This window comes from Zonotrichia leucophrys, chromosome 1A, assembly GCF_028769735.1.
Source record: "Zonotrichia leucophrys gambelii isolate GWCS_2022_RI chromosome 1A, RI_Zleu_2.0, whole genome shotgun sequence".
Lineage (NCBI taxonomy): Eukaryota > Metazoa > Chordata > Aves > Passeriformes > Passerellidae > Zonotrichia > Zonotrichia leucophrys.
Window position 1 is genome coordinate 2,747,210 of NC_088170.1, and position 21,104 is coordinate 2,768,313.

Below are 21,104 nucleotides of genomic sequence, written 5' to 3' on the forward strand. Positions count from 1 at the left end.
CAAGGTGGATCCATGGAGGAGATACTTTGAATAAATCCCTGCTTTATTCTTTAACTCTGTCCAGCCTCTGTTCTAGGGCAGCCTTCACAAAGCATCAGTATGAGATAAACCCAGGATACCTGTGGTTTTTAGGAAAACACCTGTGTCTTACTGAGCATCCTGGTCTAGTGAAACCTGTCCCTGCCTGTGTCAAGGATTTGAGATGAGAGGATCTTCGGATTTGCCTTCCAACCCCAACCATTCTGTGACTCTATGATTTGTGGGACTTCTGAAACCGTAATATCAGTGTGCAGCCTGCAAGCTGCCTTGGATCCATAACCCAGAGGGTGCCCACTGCCTTTCTCCCACCCTGCTGTAGACCCCAGCATGTCTGCAGGGATCTGCCAGCCCGGCCAGGGCTGGAGGCAGGCTCCCTCCCAGCTCTGCAGGGCTGCTGTGCCCTGTCACTGCCCAGCCGTGGCACTGGGCCAGCCCCAGATAAAACATGAACCTCGGGTGGGTGAAAAACGGTCTTAATTCCAAATCTGAGATGCTCTGGGGGAGTTTGAAATTAGGCAAAGCACATCTGCCCATTCCTCATTATTGTTGCTGTTATTGTTGTTATAACCTTTCCTTACACTGATCCACATTTCTGTTCCACATTGCGGCTATGCGAGAGGCTGGAAATGGTCATTAAAATGCGATAATGCTTAAAATTCTAGCGCATTAACACTGACATTTTGCCTTCTAAACAATCTCAGGTAATGAAGGTCAGTACAAGCAAACAGTCTGTCTATGGCCCTTCGTTAGAGGCTCTCTGTGCTTGGACTTCACAGCAGGCGACTGTCAGGCAGCGTTTTCCTCTGTGCAGCTTCTCTCCAAGTGCTTGCTGCAGCTGGCTCCAGCATATGGTAGAATATGAAGATATTTTCTGGGGTCCACTGCCTCAATCACTGTTTAATGATTAATTACTGCAGGCTGGTGTCAGGGTGAGACATTCAAGGCTTCAGGCAAAAGTCTTAACTATGGAAAATGACAGCAGGCGGGATTTTGCCAAAACGAGCGACTTTGCGCTGCTAGTTCTAATGATTTGCACTTCCTTTTGATCCATTTGTAAACAGCAAGATGGTAAAAGGCTGAAACTATCAGGCAATAAATGCCAACAATAACAAGAAATGGTTCCCAGAGAGAGTCTTAGGGTGTTTGGTCTCGCTGAGAAAATTTTATAACTAGATCTCTTGAAACAAAGTGGGGACTTGTGCGCTCAGACCATCTCCAAGAGGGAGGGAACCCAACCTCCAAACAACAGGACAAAGATAAGCAAAAGGCTGAGAGCTGAAGCCCACAGTGGCTGTGAGGGTAAGGAACTGAGCTTGGAAGTCCCAGTTCCATCCCAGCTGATAGCATGAAAGTCATGGAGCTTTCTGACTTGTAAGAGTCTGAATGAGAGATGTTGGACTCCAGGCAGCTCTTCAAAATGCAGTTTATTCCATCCAAGACCTTATAGCAGTCCAGGATCATGGGTGACAGAGCCTGTGCCCACAGCTGTCAGCTGCAGCTGCAGGCAGGCCTGGAGACCCTTTGGTTTTGGTTACATTACATTATATACTTTTCTTTGCTGAGCATCTTAATATAGAAGAACCAATCTATACCTTAACTATTATCTATAGCCTATCATAACTACTATAATTACCATGTTCATGTTACTATTCTCCAATCACTAAAAGTTAGTACATTACAGTTTAAGCTAGAAGTTGTTTTTCAGTTTTCTTGCAGTGGAAAATTCTGAGACCTTTTTTTCTGCTTGCCACATCAGCAGGCTTGTTTGCCTGTGCTACCTTTCTGCTTGGTAAAAACATGTTCTTGTTTGAGGGGGTTTTATCCTCTGCTCTAAGCCATAAAAACCCCTTCTAACTAACACACCCTTTGCCTCCTTGGTTATCCAGTAAGACTGGCTCAGCAATTCTTTTCTTCCATATCAAAACTTGTTTCTATTCTATTCCATCTTCAGATTCTATATTTAAAAATCTTTCTGCCAAGCATACATGTCTGTGAGACTTTCTTGTCAAACTTCCATCCTTCCCAACAAGGACTGACCCTGTGGGAGCTCCTGGACAGCACACAGCCCCTCCCCAGGCACTGGGTGCAGCATCCCCACCATCCCTGCATCCTGGGGCATGGCTGGGGAGCTGGGATGCGCTCCCATGCTCCCCAGGGAATCTGGAGGAGATGGAAAGCTGCCTTCACCCCACCCTGTGGTTCCCCACTGCACACAGCCCCACAAAGGACAGAGCTCTGGAGCCCCAAGCTCGTGATCAGCAGCCCTCCCCTCCAGTTGCATCAGCCTCAAATTGATGTAATGAGGACATGAGGGATCAAAGCTGTTTAAAGGCTTTTGTTCAGTTCATTTAGAAATGCATCTTAAACCCCATTAATTTGCTTTTCATGGCTCTGTGTGTGTATCAAAACTACCCATAAAGATACAATTATCTCCCACCTACAAAGATAAGAATTGTATGTGTGCTTTAATAAAGCCCAGGTTAATTTTCTTCAGATTGCCCTTCATCAGAAATGCAAAATGAGTGCAAATTATACAATTCACATTTAGTATCATGTTGCAACTGCTTTGTGCTTGTGCCAGTGAGTCTATGGAGCAACAGAAGAGAATAAGATCTTTCATCTCAAGTGCCTTTGTCTTTGATAAAAATATGAAAAACACTTACTTTGATGGAGGAGAGTTTCAAAGTGAATAGATTGTGGCTCCATCTTCCTTGTGCAGCACCATTACAGAAGCCAAAATCTCACCATCTTCTTACCAGTGAAGATTAGCACTGGAAATGCTTTTGGTAATTCAATGAAAATATTTTTCATTCCCAGGAAAAAAACTGTTATCCAATGTTTTTGGCTGTTGAAAATCAAATAAGTTTATGCTTTTGGGAAAGAAAAGCAAAAGAAATCACTTTACTTTCTTCTTTTATATCAAGTAATTTCTTCTGAAGTAAAAAAGAAAATCCTGTAGAGTGTATTTGTTGCAGGAAAGGGTATTTTTTTGAGGAAAAAAAATTGATTCACTTTAGGTGAATTTACTGCTTTATAAAGGTATTTTATTTTCATGAATTAAATAATTTTTTTGCACTGCATAATCAAAATGCTTTTCTATTCCTCCAGGTTACAGAGTATGAAGAAGACTCAGTTGTCTACTAATAAAAAACTAATTTTAGCTGCATCCAATCTTTAGTCCTTTTATTATTATGGCAAGAGAATGATGCTAAGTGAGAAGCAGCAGATAATTAATGGGCAGGTTACCTAGTTTGTACAAGTCACAGTGAAATGCAACATTATTTGTCAGTTTTTAATGTGATATTAACTGCTGATGGGTGAACCACAAAAGGTTGAGAGACTGTTTGAGTGATCACCAGAAGTATAGAAGCTTATTTAAAATTTATCTGAATGTCTAAATACTGTTGAGTTGGGATTAAGTTAGTGCAGGTCTCCAGGAAATAAAAGTGATGACATGAAAGTCCACACTTAGTTCAGAAATGAGACTTTTGGTACTCACATAAGCACTGGAAATACTGTGAAAACAGCACTTCTTTCTTGTTTCTTCTAATAGAAAGAATAAAATTACTCAGCCTCTTAAAATCTCCAGAAAAACCATGAACTTTTAGCTGATATTAAAATATTAATCTGAATTAGTCTGCATATGTCTAATTTTAAAAGCAATTTGAATCCTTGATAAATTAATGAAGCTTATTGAAACCAGATGCTTTTTTTTTTGTCTATGCAGCACCAAAAGAAAAGTTGCTATGCAGACTGAAAATTTTAATCTGAAATATTTTTGTGATCTTAGAAACAATTTCAGAGAACAAAACCTAGATGGAATTTCAAGGCCTCATCCTTGGCACAACCTGTATAAATGTGGATAACTTTCAAGACGAGTCTCATTGTCAATGCAGACAGTTCCAAAGGCAAAAGCAAACAGCATTTGGCAGCAGGAACTTTTAAAGAGAATGCCATTAATGAGTTCAAGCTACAAACCCAAAAGTGATGCACAGCAGACCCAGCTGACTTTCCTGCACCTCATACCTTTAGCTTTCACTAAACATAAAGATATTTCGTGTGAACCAAGTGTGTGCCCCAAGTGAGGAGCCCTTCTTGCATAAAATCGCAGATTTTCCAGAAGGTTACTATCAGCTTCTGGCAAATTGTCCCCACGGGTGAGTGATTTCTTGGATATCACCTCTACTCATCTGTGAAACCACAGAAAAATTCAGAGAAGACCCATATGGAGTCAACATCCACCATAAAGACTTTGGGAGGGGTTTGACTAGAAAGCAGAGCCCAGATGGAGTTTTGGTGCAGGACTGAGAGGCCAGTGCATTGAGGCTTAGAGAGAGCCTGTTTGTCACTGCAAATGTGGGTTATCAGCCTAGCCAGGAGCAAAATCTGTGTCCTTGCTAAGGAACATTTGTAACTCCTCCTGCTACCACCTGGAAGAGCCTCATGCATCAGGAGAAGGACACAAATCAAAACAGAGATGAACAATGAGCATAAAAGAGAATGCTGAACTCAAGTTGCTGTTATTTTGGGTTGGCAGAGCTCATGATTAGCATCATCAGACACTATTCAGGTTTATGTCAGGTCAGCCTTAAATCTACAAGTAAAAATTAAAGGGAATCTCAAACATTAATCATCTTCCTTTAAAAAGAAAAGAAAAGTGATTAATGTGCTGTTGCAGTTGTGTTATTGTCATTACCTTGTGCTTTTGCTCCTACACTCCAGAAATCATCTCATATCATTTTAGATTACCTAGGAATGTTTCCTATTACTTACCTGCCATGTCAAGAGCACAGGACTCTCAGAGGTCATGTCACATCCACCAGCACTGTCCAAACCTGCTAGGCTGTCTGCTAAGTGACTGGATATGTCTAGAAACAAAAGGGCAAGAGTGTGATTTTTCTGAGATTAAGACTCCCAAGTAGCCTAAAAATGGTAGAAATTCTTAAAAGATTTAGGTGAACAGCAGATTTTTGGATGCCACCCTATGAAAGAATATATGCAAGATCTCTGATCTCGTTTAGTTGAGCTGGCATATTTATATCCCAAATTTTATGAGGCTTGAGCTTTCAGAGTAAGGGTGTTATGATGAGTTAACACCACTGCTTAGATTGTTCACCAGCCAAATAGCAAAATTTCTTAATGTCATTTTATGGGACTTATAAGACATTAAACTAAATATGATTGCTGCTCCATAAAACAGAACAGTTCTCCATATACTGTATGTATGCAAATACAACATCCTATCTCAGCCTCCAGTGCCCATAGTAAGTTATCCTTAGAGTTTAGACTGAATAGCTATTATTGGTTTACATGCTCCTATATCTTTGCATTTCATAGAGCTAATAAATGGAGAAGCTTTTCAAAAAATAGGAGTGATGCCTTATGTGCTTCACCATGCAGCCGAGAAGATTTTCTCTTTCAGCAGAGGAGGTACATTTGTCCAGCTGAAATACATTTTCAAAATGCAGAAAAGGTGAATTTTCAAATCCAGGTAGGTGGTATGTTTACTGAAAGGCAAAAGTTTCTTTCAAAATCCATTGTCATATGAGGCCAAACATTCACAAGGTTTCAAGGTGAGCAAGGTGTCTAGAATCAACAAATAATACTAATAAATAGGATACCAGGTGAAAGTTTAAACATGGTCTAAAAAAATCTGTCTACCAAGAATGAGAAAAATAGCTTTTATCATAATTACCTACTCCATCAATTTAACTTCAATACATGTTTTCCACTTTTGTAAAGATTATTTTTATTGATGTGGACCCCAGTCCTGTTTCTGAAAATAATTTCATCCTGTTTGCTACAATGGGACGAGCAACCTAACAGAGGGCCATTACTATGGTCCTATGTTTCATTTTAGACATGGAACATAAAATAATTGTTACTGTTTTCCAATAAATTCTGATTTGGGATACATCGAATCTGGAATATTCACCAGATAATGCCTGAGCTGAATGTTATGATTCTGAGGGCAGAAAAATGCATGAGGTTTTTAAAAGCTGGGATTTTGAATGAAAGAGGAAATGAATCATCAATTTATGAAATCACTAGCATATGAAAATCACCAATTAAGGAATGCATGAGTTTGATAAAATCTGGAAAAAGTCATGTGTTCTAGTCAAAGTAATAATTCGTACAGCTACTGATCTTGGCAGCATTACAGAGGTAACATTTTTACAAGGTTAAGCTGTCTTTGAACTTTTCTATAATTTAGTAGATGCAAACAGACTTTTTTTTCTGTATCAAAACATTTGACAGACTTTTTTTTCTGTATCATTTTTTTTCTGTATTCTGAGTCTTTTCGTTCCTTTACTTAAAAATTATCTCAAATTTTGACAACTGTAAGAGGAAAAAAATCCTCTTCATTGTATTTTACTACTCCACATCACATTAAAAAATATCTAAGATATTAAGCTTAGATATTAAGTTCCACTAAGATATAATGTGGAACTAAGTATTGTTCCACATTCCCAGCTTTTGAAATTATTGGCAAGGCAACTTTGTGGATAACCCCTAGAGAAAGAAGACTATTTGATAAATATTTGTCATCTCTTTTATATTATTTTGCTGCAACTATTTAGCTGTTCTTTCAGAGAGGCTCTGTTTTTGGGGCTTTTTTTTTCTGAGAAGAGAATCAAACATGCTGGAGAAGTGTGCATGGAAAGCTGTAGAGATGCAGAAGTAAAACTGCCATTAAACAGAGAGAAAGATGGTCCCTATATATAATATTTAGGCAAATCTTAACACAGGGGTCATAAAATTCATTCCACACATTCTTTATGCATTAGTATAAAAGTTCAAGCCTTTGAGTCAGTTCTTTTCAGCATTAGTGGCAGCTATTGCTGCAAGGAAATTAATAGGGCTATCTCAGTGACTTCAGTAGGAATATGCTCAGTCCCTAAACTCAGTCCCTAAAGCTCTGCTGAAACATAAATGTCACTGTTTTGAGGGAATACTCAATATATTTTGTTCTCTGAGGTACAACAGCCTCTGAAGCTGCTTCGATGAAAGTTGATGGAAACTCAGGAAAAGTTAGTTGATAGTTCCTGAATATCTTCAATGAGGGAAAAAAAAAACCAAACCCAAAAGGCACCTTCTCCCACTTTACCTTCTCCCACTTCTGTCACTTTTTCTTTAGGCTAGTTTCTGTGAAATAACCCATCTGAAATAAATGATTTAACTGCGTGCATGAGACCTGGATCAGGAGCTTCTCAAGCAACTGTTCTGGATGGGAAGTTTCAGCGTGCAGGGTTATTCTAATTTGGGGTCCATGGAGTTCTTTTCAGAGAGATTCCCAAAGGGCTGCAGCATCACAGCTCAAATTTTAGCAGATTTAGGAACCCAGATTTCCATTATTTCTTAATCTTACGAGGAATATTAAAGCTCACTGGCTTCAGAAGTCCTAAAAACCAGGTAAAACTAAGGATTTTTCAGTGCTGATCATGTAAGACATGCTGAGCCCTCAAAGTAGTGTTCTACTACATATTTTCTCTACACGTGATATATGACCAAATTATAAGCAATCTCTGTTAAGAACAATGTATGAAATTTTTTTGCCTCACTTATGTGGTTTCAGATAAACAGGATTCAAGTCTTGTATTTTGAGAGTCTGACTGATCTGCTTTGTAAACCCTTTTCGTTTTTCTCTCTTTTTAATAAACTATTTGTCATGCCTCTTTGTTCTAAAATGAGAGCAAATGTTTTGCTTTATAATCTTACTTTTTTAACTAAATAAAAGTTGCTGCATAAAGTTTTAATATAATTCTAAAATATGCCCTTGTAGAAGTTGCCATAAATGTCGACATTTTCAGCAGCATGAATTTATGATGACACTGAATTTTTACAGCACTATAAAAGTCCATAGTCATGATGACATCTACAGCTGCCTTTTCACTAAAATATAAGAAACTATATTAAGACACATAGTTCAACATTTCCACAGACTTTAAGGAAGAAATTTTGTACACCAGCGAGTGCTCACAGCAGTCTCAAGATGGAATAGATGATTATTTAGCTACTAAATGTTTTTATATTGAAATGGAAATCAGCAGAGGTTTCTTTTATTCCTCCTCAGTTTTTATTTTCTTCTATTGATCAAGGCAGAAACTGTACTAAAGAACTTTAAATAAGCTTGAATTGAAGTAGCATTCTGCCAGGAAAAGGTAGCCTGATCAGCCAAAACGCCTCAATGCAAACTCACACAGGATGCGGAATAGGAGGACTGAGACAAGAGTGCGTGTGCCTGCAAGGCTGGCATCTCACTGTCACTCCAGAGATGTGCTGGGATGGCTCCTGGGATGGCTCCTTTTCCACTGGAATGGAAAAACACAGGGTTCTCTGGCAAGAAAAGGCAGGGAAGATGAGGAGGGGCTGTCACCCCCTTAGCCAATGACCCTCTGAAGTACAGGGTGTTCCACCTGGGGATGGGTGAAGGGCCAACCAAGAGCTTCTGGGCCAGGATTAGAAAGAAAACATGCTCCCATCAGGAGTTCTGCTCAGCAACTCCCAACATAAGGTCACAGACCTGTTGGAATGCATAATGAGAAGGGAGGAGCACCTCTCCTGTGAAGACGGGCTTCTATTAAAGAGTTAAGGTTCCAACTGGAGAAGAGAAGGCTCTGGGGAGCCCTTACAGCACTTTCCAGTACCTAAAGGGGGTTACAAGAGAGCTGGAGAGGCATTTTTTGCAAGGGCAAGAGGGAGTGGCTTTGAACTGAAAGAGGGTGGATTTAGATATGAAGAAAAAATTCTTTACTGTGAGGATGGTGAGGCACTGGAGAAGGTTGGCCAGAGAATTTGTGGATGCCCCATCCCTGGAAGTGTTCTAGGCCAGGTTGGATGGGGCTTTGAATAACCTGGTCTACTGGAACATGTCCCTGTCCATGACAGTGCAGTTGGAATAAGAAGACCTTTGAGATCCCTTCCAACTCAAAGCATTCCATGATTCTGTAATCATTATGTTGTGAGTCCAACCTTAAATCTAGAGGTAGCCAGAGCACCTGGTTTTTGTTTTGCAAACATATAAAAGGTACCTCAGAGACACCAGAAGTCTTCATATTTTCTGCAACTGAAAGGAAAAGGACACACTTCTACATGGCATTCCAGAAAACATCCACTTAAATATGAAATAAAATCCATAAAATATTTTCATATCCATAATCCATAAAGTCACATACTCTTGGAAGATGAGTACTACTTATATTGCATGCCAGAAGCAAAAACTGCAACAACAGCATTACTGTACTGGAGGTGGTGCTCTTGTATTTGTTCAAGTCCCAAATTATGGAAAATTTGGATTAAAGGAAATCTTTAAGACTTCTCTCTTTGATACAAATATTTAATTTAGGCAAAATATTTCAAAAACTTGAATATTTCCATACTCAGGCTGTGGGTAAATGGAATATACCACTGGATAAGACATTTTCTGATTATCACAATAGGACAAGTATGGACCCAACTCTTCCACCAATGCACCGTCAACGATTCCATTGAATTAAATATGAGTTACATGTACAGAGGGACTGAGGCAGGCTGCTTTAATTAGTGTGAAAATGTCAAGTCCCTGTGTACAGTGCAAACCTAAAAACACCCAGACAGTTAACCCTTCCACTGCTATTGAGCAAGGTATTCAAGTCAAATTAGAAAACCTCAGAGGAATCAAGTAAGTGTAAAATGACCCAGCATTTCTACAGGAAAATTAGTAGGAAAGTTGGTGCCCAAAAATTCCTACTAAATGCTCAAGCAAACAAAGCAATGCCTTTTAAAACTGCTTGAATTTACCCCATGAAGTCCATTGTTAAGCAAGTAGTCAGATACAATATCAGGGAGAACTTGTTAGCTTTCATTGATCTGGAAAAATCAAACAATTTAGGGCTGTCCATTTCCAAGGGAATTACCAAAAACCCCAAAAAACCTTTTGGATTTGTCCAAGAGTTCCACTGGCTTCGATGTCCAAACATTTGATTGGAAACTGAAGCTATGTATCATAAAAAATATTTTGTTGAATCTGAGCGGAGGTTTCTAATCAGATACTTAAAAAACAAAATTTAAGGTTTCAATTTTTGAAAAATGAAGCTGTATGGGGAATTCTCTCCATTTTATAGTGTAACTACTCTACAGTATTGTTAGATGCCTAGAAACACTTTTTTTTTTTTTTCTTAGAGAAGAGAACTCATTCTTTCCAGCCCTATGGTTACAGCAACAGGACCCCCCCATGGAAGTTGCCTGCTGGGTGGGTCTCCTTTTTCTGGAGACACTCACTATCCTAAAGCTGCACCTTTCCACAGCTCTCAGAATTCTTGGCACAAATTCTTTTTGACTGAAACTTCTCAGTTTAAGACACATGTGTCTTAAAAACTCAAGGAAAACTCAGAGTACAGCTCCAGACCAGTTATGAAAGGAACTTATCCTCAATTTTGATATGATTTTTCAGCATCAGGAGTCTTTAGCCAGAGTTCCACATTACTAATGCCAACATGCTACCAGATATAGTGTGAAAGGAAAATTATTTAATATCCCACATCTTAATTTGGGTTTTTCAGAATTAAAATATGTGAGCACAGACTGGTATTTTCAAACAGGTTCTCTAAGATGCAGGAATACTCTTCCCTGGTAATTAAAGCCTAGCACATCACCTGGGCCAAAGCATCAATGACAGGACATGAACTGCAAGACTGGACAGAAAATAGACAGGATACAGCAATATCTGGAATATCACAGCACCAACAGCCAGCCTTTCCCCTTGCATGTCAACCCTCATATGAATTACCTGCCTACATGCAGAGAAATTCTAGAACAGCTCCAATGACTTTAGGGCCTTGTGCAACCCAGCAACCAGAAGAGATGATCATTAGTAAAAGAATAATTTAATTCTCTGAGGAATTTTGTATTTTACATAGCCATATCAGTGGTGAATGTGTACATCTGTAGCTAGCATTTACAAAGAATTTTTAGTTATAACATTGGCAAAAATAGAGAAAATAAGAGTGCAGGATGCAGGGTTCCTCCATACTGTTGCTCTTGGCTTGAATCAACCAATTGGAGTCCGATAGAATAATTAATATTACAAACCTTTTAATCACAGCACAAGTTAGTAAGATATGGACAGACATAATTACATAGCAAAAATTGTCTAGGCTCTGCTAACTCCACTATTAAGATATTTCCTGGGAAATGGCAAAAAACAATGTCACATTATTTCTCCAATTCATTAATAAGCATGTTTTTTGCACACTGTTCTTCATGGTGTATTAACTCATGACAGGGGTCAGGGCTACATTAAATTATAGGATAAATTATTATAGTTAACAGTGCTATTTGACAGTTTCTTAGGTATCTGCTGCTCTTAAGCTTGTTCTGCATAGAATTATTTTTTAACACCACAATTAAGAAAACCTTAAATAATAAAACATTTTACCTTGATTCTCAACTTTTTGCTAGCCTTTCTCACACAGAGCAAGTGGTGACCAGAGAGACCTCTAAGAAAAGAATAAGTGATAATAGATCAGATCAAGTTTAACATTTATAGACTCTGAAGGTTTATAATATAAACCACAAGTTAGTCCTTCCTTCCTCTGCTTTCAGGTAGCATCTGTCCTCAGTTTCTCCAAATTGAAGGTAGTTGGAATCAAATAAAAATCTGGTGCATGGTCTTGAACTTCAAAGTCTTATATGAAAACTTAAAAAGAGATCAAATGTTTTCTTGCAAGAGAGCTTGCAACAATATTCAAGGAAAAACAAGCTCCACAAGCAGGTAGTAGGTGTTTGTGTGTTCTTAAGAACAATTTCCTGTTCTATGTTTATGCTTCCATCATTATCCATAGCTTTATATTCATAATGTTCTATTTTTCATCCCTCTCCTCCTGCTCCTCATTGTGTTTTGTTTTCTGCAGTGACAGAGCTGGATGGGGAGACAGTCCTTTGGCACACACTGCAAATGCAGCCACCTCAATGAAATTCTTCCCTTCTTATCTGTGCACTTTGATCCTGATGTCACTCATTCCCATGATATCCCTTTCTCTAGGATTCCATTTGACTGCTGAAACTGATTTCTGTACTTTCATGCTTCTGTGTACAGGGCATGTTCTCTGAATAAACTCTACTAAGGACCCATCTCTGATTTCTTTCCTTTTTTTTTTTCTTAATATTTTTTATTTGTTGCTGATTGCTACAACTCATAATTTTCTTTTTTACGTCTTTCTTGATGGTAGCTGAATTTGTACATCTTCAATGTGTACGGCTAACCACCAGTCTCAAAAGGGGTGCCTTCAGTAGCTACAGCTGTTCAAAGTTACAGAGTTATTAAGAATCATAGCAAAGAAAAGCCTAACTGTGGAATCTGTGGGTATCTGTAAAAAAGGTGGGACATGGTTAGGGAAGAATCACAACATTCTAGGTGAAAATAAACTTAAGAAGAATGCCTTTTAAAACTAGATGAACCTATTCCAAAAGACCCTGAAGTCAAGAATAAGAAAATTAAAATCCTCAGACTTACCATGAGACTTGCTTAGATGCAATATAGCAACCCCAGAAGACACAAACGCCTGTAGAAAACAAACACACACACACAAAAAAAAAAACAACTAAAAAACAACCAAACAAAAAAAACCCAACAAAAGTGTGAACAAGACAGTCCAGTTAACTAATGAAACTCAAGAGTTCACTGAAGCCATGTAGGCACTCTTCAGGCAGTGGAAACTGAGCCAGTGACTCCTGCAGTAAGTGTACCTTTCTTTCTTAAGTCATTTCCTTACACTTCAGTAAGCTTAAGACTTCAGCAGAGTTTTTTTTCACTGTTAAAATACAGTCCAGTGTTAGAAATGCAATGCTTGAAAAAACACCTGTGTGACAGGAATAAATATTTTGCAAATATTCTAGTCCATTGCACAAATTCGCCTGAAACTAAATTTGGCAATGAAGCAGCTTAGCCTCAGTGACCCATCCCACTTGACCTTTCTATGGATCTCTCTAACATTCACAGGACCAAGATGAAATTAAATATAGAGAGGCACAAACTTGAGCTCTTGGGAAAGAGAAAGCAAATACACAGCTACAGAACGAGGGACAGCTCCTAAAGCACTGATATAGAAATGCATTACAAATAGAACCTGTCAGCTACTGGCAGCAACAGAAGGGTAAATCTCATTTTGAAAGGTGTTAGTAGGAATGCTGTACCTAAAGGACAGGAATCCCACTCTTTCCAAAGTACTGTTGCCAGCTGCCTTCCAGATTTTAGCAAAGATGGAAGTTAGAGTGCCAAGCAGAATAATACAAATAACAAATAGTGCACGCATTTAAGAAACTACTTTTTGTTTGTGTCTGTGAAGAAAAGCAAAAGTTAAGATAGGACATTACAAGGACTATGCAGATGAAGCTTGTTTTCCTCATTTATGGGAGAAACAGAAAGAAACGGGTATTGGCCAAGCTCAGCTACTTATTTAGATGACAGCAGAGAGATGACAACTCTTGCATGGAAAATACAGCTGGCTGGTTCAGCAGTGCCAAAGCCACTTTGCCAGGTCTACAATTAGCAAAGGGCTCCTGGTTTATGAGTGAGCTGAACTTCGGGAATCCAGGGCATCATATTCCCTGCAGGGCAATCAAAGGTAAGAAGTGGGAATACCACAGGAACAAAGCAACTGCAGAGGGTGATCTGTGAATGGGAAGGAGAGCAGCACTCCAGCAGGGGTGTCCCCTCCAACACCAGCTATGATTACTGTCCCATGAATAGCTTTGTCTCTGAAAACATGTAATTTTTGTTATTTTCTCTTCCAGGGAGTCGGATATGGGTGTGATTTCTGCAAGCCAATGTGTAATGCAGGTCCCTTCAAACTGTGCTTTGCATCAAGCAAGAGTTCAGCAAACAAGGCACATCCTGAGATAGAGGTTTCTGCTTAATCTCAGATTCTGATTGCCAATTCCAGGCAGCACCATGAAGGTTACAGCCTTTTTTTCCAATTCATTATTCAGAGTTACTTTGCAAGGCCACTGGTGTCTAGACCCTCTTTGCTGGACAAATACATTTGAGGAAAAATTGGTAATTGTGTATTGAAGTGCACATGGAAATTCAACAATTAGCAGGACAATGAAAACTGATTGCTTTACATTAGCAAGAGAGTGCTAGTTATGAAGCCAGCAAATGTCCTATTGTGCCTCAACATGAAATTAGTCCCCAATATATGCAAGAGGTGCTTGCCTATTTCAAAATCAATGTCTTTATGATATGAAGGAAGTTGTCTTGGAGATGGTTTTGCTTAAAGGCAGCACAGAGATGAAAAGTTAAAATGTGTGTGCAGATTTTGTAAGTTCAGAAATCAGATTTTGTTTCACACTAATCTTTCATCTTAATGGAAACAATACTGATGATTGGAAAAATCAGGAAATTGTCAGAGTGAGAAGAGGGGTATTTTCTCTGAGTGGGGAGGTTTACACATTTGCAAAATTGCTGTAAACTATTTCAAGTATCAAGGTAGAAATCTTGCAATACCTTGAACTAGACCTAAAGCCCTTTCAGGACATGACAGAGCTCATCATTTCTGCAAACCAAAGATTTCTCTCTGTGGTGTTAGGCCTATCCTATACAAAGTTACATCACTTTAATTAAAAGTGCATTTTTAAATCAATTTAACAAGCCCATGCAAACCCTATGTGGGCACTTTTTATTTCAGACTTGCATTAATTTATCTTAAGTGAATTCCTTCCTGACTTAAGCTAAATCAATATAAGCCAGGACAAAATCAATTTAGGAGTGTCCAAACAAGTGTTCACATCGGTTTAACAAAATCGATTTATAAAGCGATTCAAATTACTTTAGTGTGACTTTTGTGTGAAGACAAGCTTGGCTTAGCTAATTTCCTCAAACTAGACATTTTACAAAACCAACCAAAATAAAAAAAACCCATGGAATTTCTTTTGGATCTAAGGTTATTTGCATTGACAAATTCAGCATCTTCAAAAAGTTTATGGCATTTGAGAAAAAAAATATTAAATGGGTTAGAAGCACAATTGCCAGTTTGGTTATTAGAAATTTGTCCTCCTCATTTATTCATGCACATTTGAGCTTGGTGAAAGGCAAACAGCACTAGGAAGACCCAGGAAATAGGATGTTTTTGGATACTCATCCCTGAATTTACTGTTACATCGGTAAGAGTGAAGAGCAAAAAATTTCCCTTGAACTCTATATTTTACCTGTCAGCTCTTCTGCAGATCTGACATTTCTGAGGTGCACTGGGAGAGATTTGGTCTACATGCCTTTGGAAATACTAGCCTAGAGACTTTGAATTGATAAAAAAAAAAAAAGACAAAAAAACACCAATCCACAAAAAGCAGAGTTCTAACAAAGGCATTTTGTGGAAGGAATTCTCAAAACGCTAGAGGAGTGCAAACAGATCAGTATTTGAAATATTTCCAAGGAATGAAAACCTTTCTTTCCTTATTCAAAACAGTTGATCAACTAACATGAAACTTTGTCAGGATGCATATTAAATACTTGAGAATGATGTAAAATCAATCAGCTAGATATAAATTTTAAAAATGTAGTTTAGGTTTCTAAAAACAGTTTCTAATTTCTGAAACTGTACATTTTTCTGTGTTAGTAGTGAATTCTACTAGCAACCTCCTAAAGTTTTTAATGTTCACAGACCTACAATTAACTCCTAAAACCTGAGCTCATATCTAACACATTCAAAACTTTACAACCAACCTTGCAGAATTTCTTTTGGAAAAGTTGAGTCTGGTTTGAAGCTTTTACAAGAGAAAATGGAAGCCCATCAGGAAATAGAAACGGTTTTTTGAGATCCCAGTGCTTCAAACAGAGGTACAAATGGGCTGTCCTCACAATGCTCTTATTTGATTTAAGAATGAGCAGGAAGGTTTTCAGAAGAGCAAAAGAGAAGATTGGTGATAAAATCAGAAGGGCAGAAGGGTCAAGTTGTAGCCTCTAATTGTAAGTGTAAGAAATGTTAATTGTGGGCTCAGCATTACAGCTCCACACAGAACCATCCCAGTCCTTGTTCAGTGTCAGTGAGACACAGACCAGAGACATTTCTGATGCATACTACAGTCATCCTTGCAAAAGCTCAAGACAGTGGGATAATCTCACAAAAAATCCATTAAAAAATAATAAAAAAAAATCTGGTTTAGACCCATAATATTAGGAATATTTTGAATAGCATGAGTTTTAGATTCACAATACTACTTTATTTCAAAGTGGGGGTCAGTAAAATAAATTTGAAGGTAAGGAATTGCACACTGCAGATTCATAAATCTCTTCTGGGATGGATGTGCTATGAATTGTCATCACATATAGCCCACAGCCATATTTCCACTCATTCCCACACTAATCCTGTGGCCTGTGGGAAATGGCCTTGTCTAAGATACAAATACCTCCCTGATGTTTTGGGCTGTGCTTTGCTCTCTGCTGAAGTAATTGCAGGTTGTCAGTAGAAATGCAGTTGGTGCTGTTGCTTCAAGCACAGAGGGAAATGCATTGCTCTGGTGGTTTTAACCAGCCATATAATGGGAGGGAGGCAGAGAGAACCTCTGAATTATTTCACAATTAAAAGCTGCTCAGGACAGGCACCATTTCAGATCAAGGCTGTGCTCTGGCTGTGTGTCTTCTCCCCCCTCTCCTCAGGTTTCCTAAGGTGTTTCTGTCTCCACTGATAATGCCAGAGGGCAGGAAGGTGGGACTAAGGACTGCTGAGAATATTAAAAACGACATTATAACTTACACTTCCACATGTTGAAGATGAGCCTGTCCCCATGTCCCTGCTCACAGCAGTGCCCTGTTACCCTGTCATGCCTCAGGGTCCCAAGATCAGACAGCACCTGAATTTGTGCCTTAAATGACAGCCAAGAACCATGGGTTTGGTGCTCCTGAAAAAGGACCCACCAGCTCACCTTGTCTCCCCAGACAAGAATTAGGTCAAGCGTAACTGACCCAGAGAGAGATGGTGTCAAGCCTTCCTTTCCCAAGGGAAAGGGATATAAAGACACCAGACTAGGGAGGTAGAAAAAACACAGAGAAAAAGAGAAAGAAAAAATACAAAGAAAAAGACAAAGAAAAGCATGACAGTCTAAAACTAGGCTGGGTTAAGGAACTCTGGCTGTGCACAAACTGGAAATATTTGTGTAGAATATAAATATTTTTGAGTCTCATGGTGAAGATAAATGCTAAATTGAAGGAAATTTTTTGTGAAATCTGTTATTTTAATCCAAAAATAGGCTTTCTGAATGAACTTATCAACACCTTTCTCATGGCTGCAGGTTTCTATATATCCCTGCAACACTGAAATTCCACTTCTATACTTCCATGAGAGCTACTCCTTTGCTTATAGAAAAAAAAAAGTTTCATATTTTTTTACTGCAAAGTGTTTGATCTCTCATGTCAGAAATCAGGGTTAGAGTGAGATACTGAATCCTGGTATGTCTCCTGTGCTGGATGTAGCCAAGCATTTGTTCTTTGTGTTTTTAGCTTTTTCACATTTCCAAGCACAATTTCTGCTTTCAAAGGTAGCAGTAATTTTGTCTTCAGTGTTGTCTGCTTGCTACCAGAGGATACAGGGAAACTGTGCTCTTTTGAAGAAGCCATCCTTTGTTCACTCTGCTTTTATGTAAATTAAGTCAATTTGAGTAAAGGTACACAAGTGGCAAACTGCTTTTTGTATTGTTATTCCTTCATTGAGTTTCTTTCTTGCTATCTTAACCATATTATTTACCTATTATTCTTAGAATCTACCTTTGTCTCATTAATATTGCTGAAAGTTTTATCACTGAAATTTCTTAAACCTTGCTTGTTAATCAGGTATATAAAGCACTAGTGTAATGTCTGTTCATGGTATCTGCCAAAGCGATACAGAGAAAAATATTTTTCTATCTCAAAAGATTTTCAGATGTTATAGAGCCTTGGCAAAAAATAGGAAAACAACAAAAAAGAAAAAACCCACAGAAAGACAGAAAAATCCAGGTGAGTTACCAGCACAGCAGAGGTAGTTGGTCATAAAAACCAAAAAAACCTGGAGATTAAAACTAGCCTCTGCCAACTCTTCATCTTGCACAGAAATTGAGAGCAAATTTGGTCAAGTACACCAGAACCTGACACAAACCCCTGGTGCTTGGTGAGAGCTTTAGGTCTGGGCCAAACCAAAAGCAGCAGAGAGAGAAAAACCATGGGAAATCCACCTTTTCAACCTCATGCTGTGCAGGACAGGTTCCCCTTCTACACTTTAACCTGTCCCCAGAAAGGGCTGGCCCCTGGGGTACCCTTTTTCCAAGTTTTTCAGCTCACATGGGTCAAAAACCTGTAACAACCCAAGCTGGATAGGGCCCTCAGACTCACCTGTGTCAATGCAGTCATTTGGATGATTATTTACATTTTCCTTTCTCTCTGTGAAAGCTCTGTTGTGGCACACAGGAATCAACAATAATCTTCCTTCCATAATTCTGTAAGCTATTTTGCTCAGTCTGCTTGCCAAAATACTCACTCATGAATATGCAATGAGGTGGAAGAAATATTTCTTTAAGTTTTAAGCCCCTTGGGCCTTTAATCTTGAAGCCTTTTAAATCCAGGATATGATTTTTTTGTGAGTATGCATGTATATGTGCTGAAGTGTGTGTATTGGTGTCACTTCTCTTAACTTGTGTGCATACTTGATTGCTGGAGGGCTTTCATTCTCATTTAGATATATCATGTACTCATGCACACGTACTGCAAGGACAGTTTTTGCCTATTTTTGATAGCATGGAAGAGACTGATTATCCAAAGTGTTTCCTGCTGCAGATATGGGAAATAAATATTGATGCATTTTGTAGCAGGGGAAAAAAAAAGTTAAACTAAACTTTTCAAGGACACCTGCCATACAATGACCGCAGCATTATCTGGACTGTCCAGCCTGACAGCAAGTTTTGGTATAGGAATATGTGACAATTTAGGCAGTGATCAACTGGAAAGCACATCTCAATGAAAAACATTTTCAGGACAAGCAGGACACATCTTTAACTGGTTTTTACATCCATCCTTTGGAGTGCTGCTTGACTTGTTGGGCTCTGGGCTGGTCAAGAGGAGAAAGCTTCTGCAAGTAAGCTGAAATATTGGGCCTGGTAGCCCTAACTCTCCATTGAGCCATTCTTTGTTGAGCCTAGCAGGTGGAATTTCCTGCCTAAGGGCTCATCCAAGGGTTGGGAAAACAAAATTCCTGGTGGAACTTCCTGCTTAAGAGCACATCTAAGGGCTGGGCTATCAATGACAAAAATTGGCCAGAGAGAGTCCCTCAATCCACATGGGTCTCCTCTATCAAGCTAAATTATTAATTGAACTGAAGCTTCAAGTTTATCTGTATCTTGCAGTTATAAATAGGATTAAAAAGGTAAACTCAAAGCAGTTTGGGAATGTCAAAATTTCCACTTTTGGGCTTACTGAAATAGACATGAAAACACTGAAGGAGAAAGGAAACCAATGGTTGAACTCTTTGACTCAGACTTCCAAGTAAGTTATGGTGCTACAAAATCACGGTTTTTTGAGCTAATAAACAACCCTACAAAACTAAGTTATTACTTCTTACCAAGAATTACTCACCAGTCATATAAACACTTTGCCAAGAGACAGTTTTTGCCCAAAAGACTTAATAACCTAATGCCCCACGGAGTTCTGCTCTGTCTGGAGAATACACCATAAAAAATAATTATGAACTGGTAGCACAAGTTCTGTACTCTGAAAGTGGTCCACATATTTATTGCAGCAATTAAAACTTCAGCTTTTGTGCTGCTTTCTTCCACTTCCTTCCTTAAATTTCTGGCTTTCCAGATTCTGCTTACTGACTTGCATTAAAAGTAAGGCATGCACTAAAGCCTTATGAATTCCTCTCAAAAGGAAATTTCAGAGATGTGCAATCAAGCATACACTGGTTTTAGGGGAGCATGGAGATGAGAGATGGACAGGCGGATGGTAAATTCAAAAAAAGGCATGATATTTGTCCACATTTAGGGAAAAATGCAATTTTCCCACCAGAGGTAGGGCTGGTGAAGTTGCTGGGTAGATTAAGAACATGTCCAGTATGCCCCATAGGAATTTGAACTGGGGAAAGAAGAAAACAAATTGTTCCTAATCATAAATTAACTCTGTGGGTTCTTGCTCAAAATCATACATTTTACAAATTGGGCAAAGCAAAGAAGACTCTTTCTCACATTTTTTTTAATATTTATGGATGTATGAGTGGTCCTAAGAGCTAAGGAAAAAAAAAAAGGGGTAGAGGAGAAAAATCTAGAAACAAAGAAAGGAAAAGAAAGAGATGTATCTGTCTGATGCTGTTAGATTAAATTAGACTATAATGATTACTGTGTGCCTTCACAAAAGACATTTTGTAACATTTAAGATTTCTGCTAATTGAACGAGGTACATTACCATGCAAAAGAATGTTAGTGAAGGTTGAAAAGGACAAACCAACTATTCTCGTACATCACCATAATTATGCAGCCCCATGTTCGAACAATTACATTTATGTAGACCCACTGTTAAAATCAATGTTACTTGTACAGCTAGTCCTTAATCAATGGAATCAGTCAATTTACCATGGTCACATCCTTCTTCTTAATTAAGACAGTGATATCTCTGGAGCGCAGGGTCTCAAAGAGATAAATAAGTACAGAGGTTGGGAAATGTCAAAGAGGTGACTCCCCGATTTTACTCTCAACGAACTTGGGAGGAAATAAGACAGTTCCCTCAGTTCAGGGAAGCAGCACAATCTTCTAAAGAGATGGCTTAGCATTCATTAAGAAAAGAGCAGGTAGCAGTGTCTGACAGAAATAGCACTAATGAGCAAAGAGCGCTTTCAACATGCATATCCTTCATAGCCATAGTCTGAATTATGAAGGTTGTGCCACCTAAGCCAATTTTAATTAGAGCGAGCATGGACCTCTTTGGACAGTTAGCCTTTCTTTCCAAAATCCATTTCAATATGGTGTCATTTTGTTGTCATAATCAAAATGGCAAAGTGATGGAATAACCTACTTAAAATGTCTGCGGTGTTAAAGCAGATATGGCAAACATCCTCTAATGACACATGTAATAA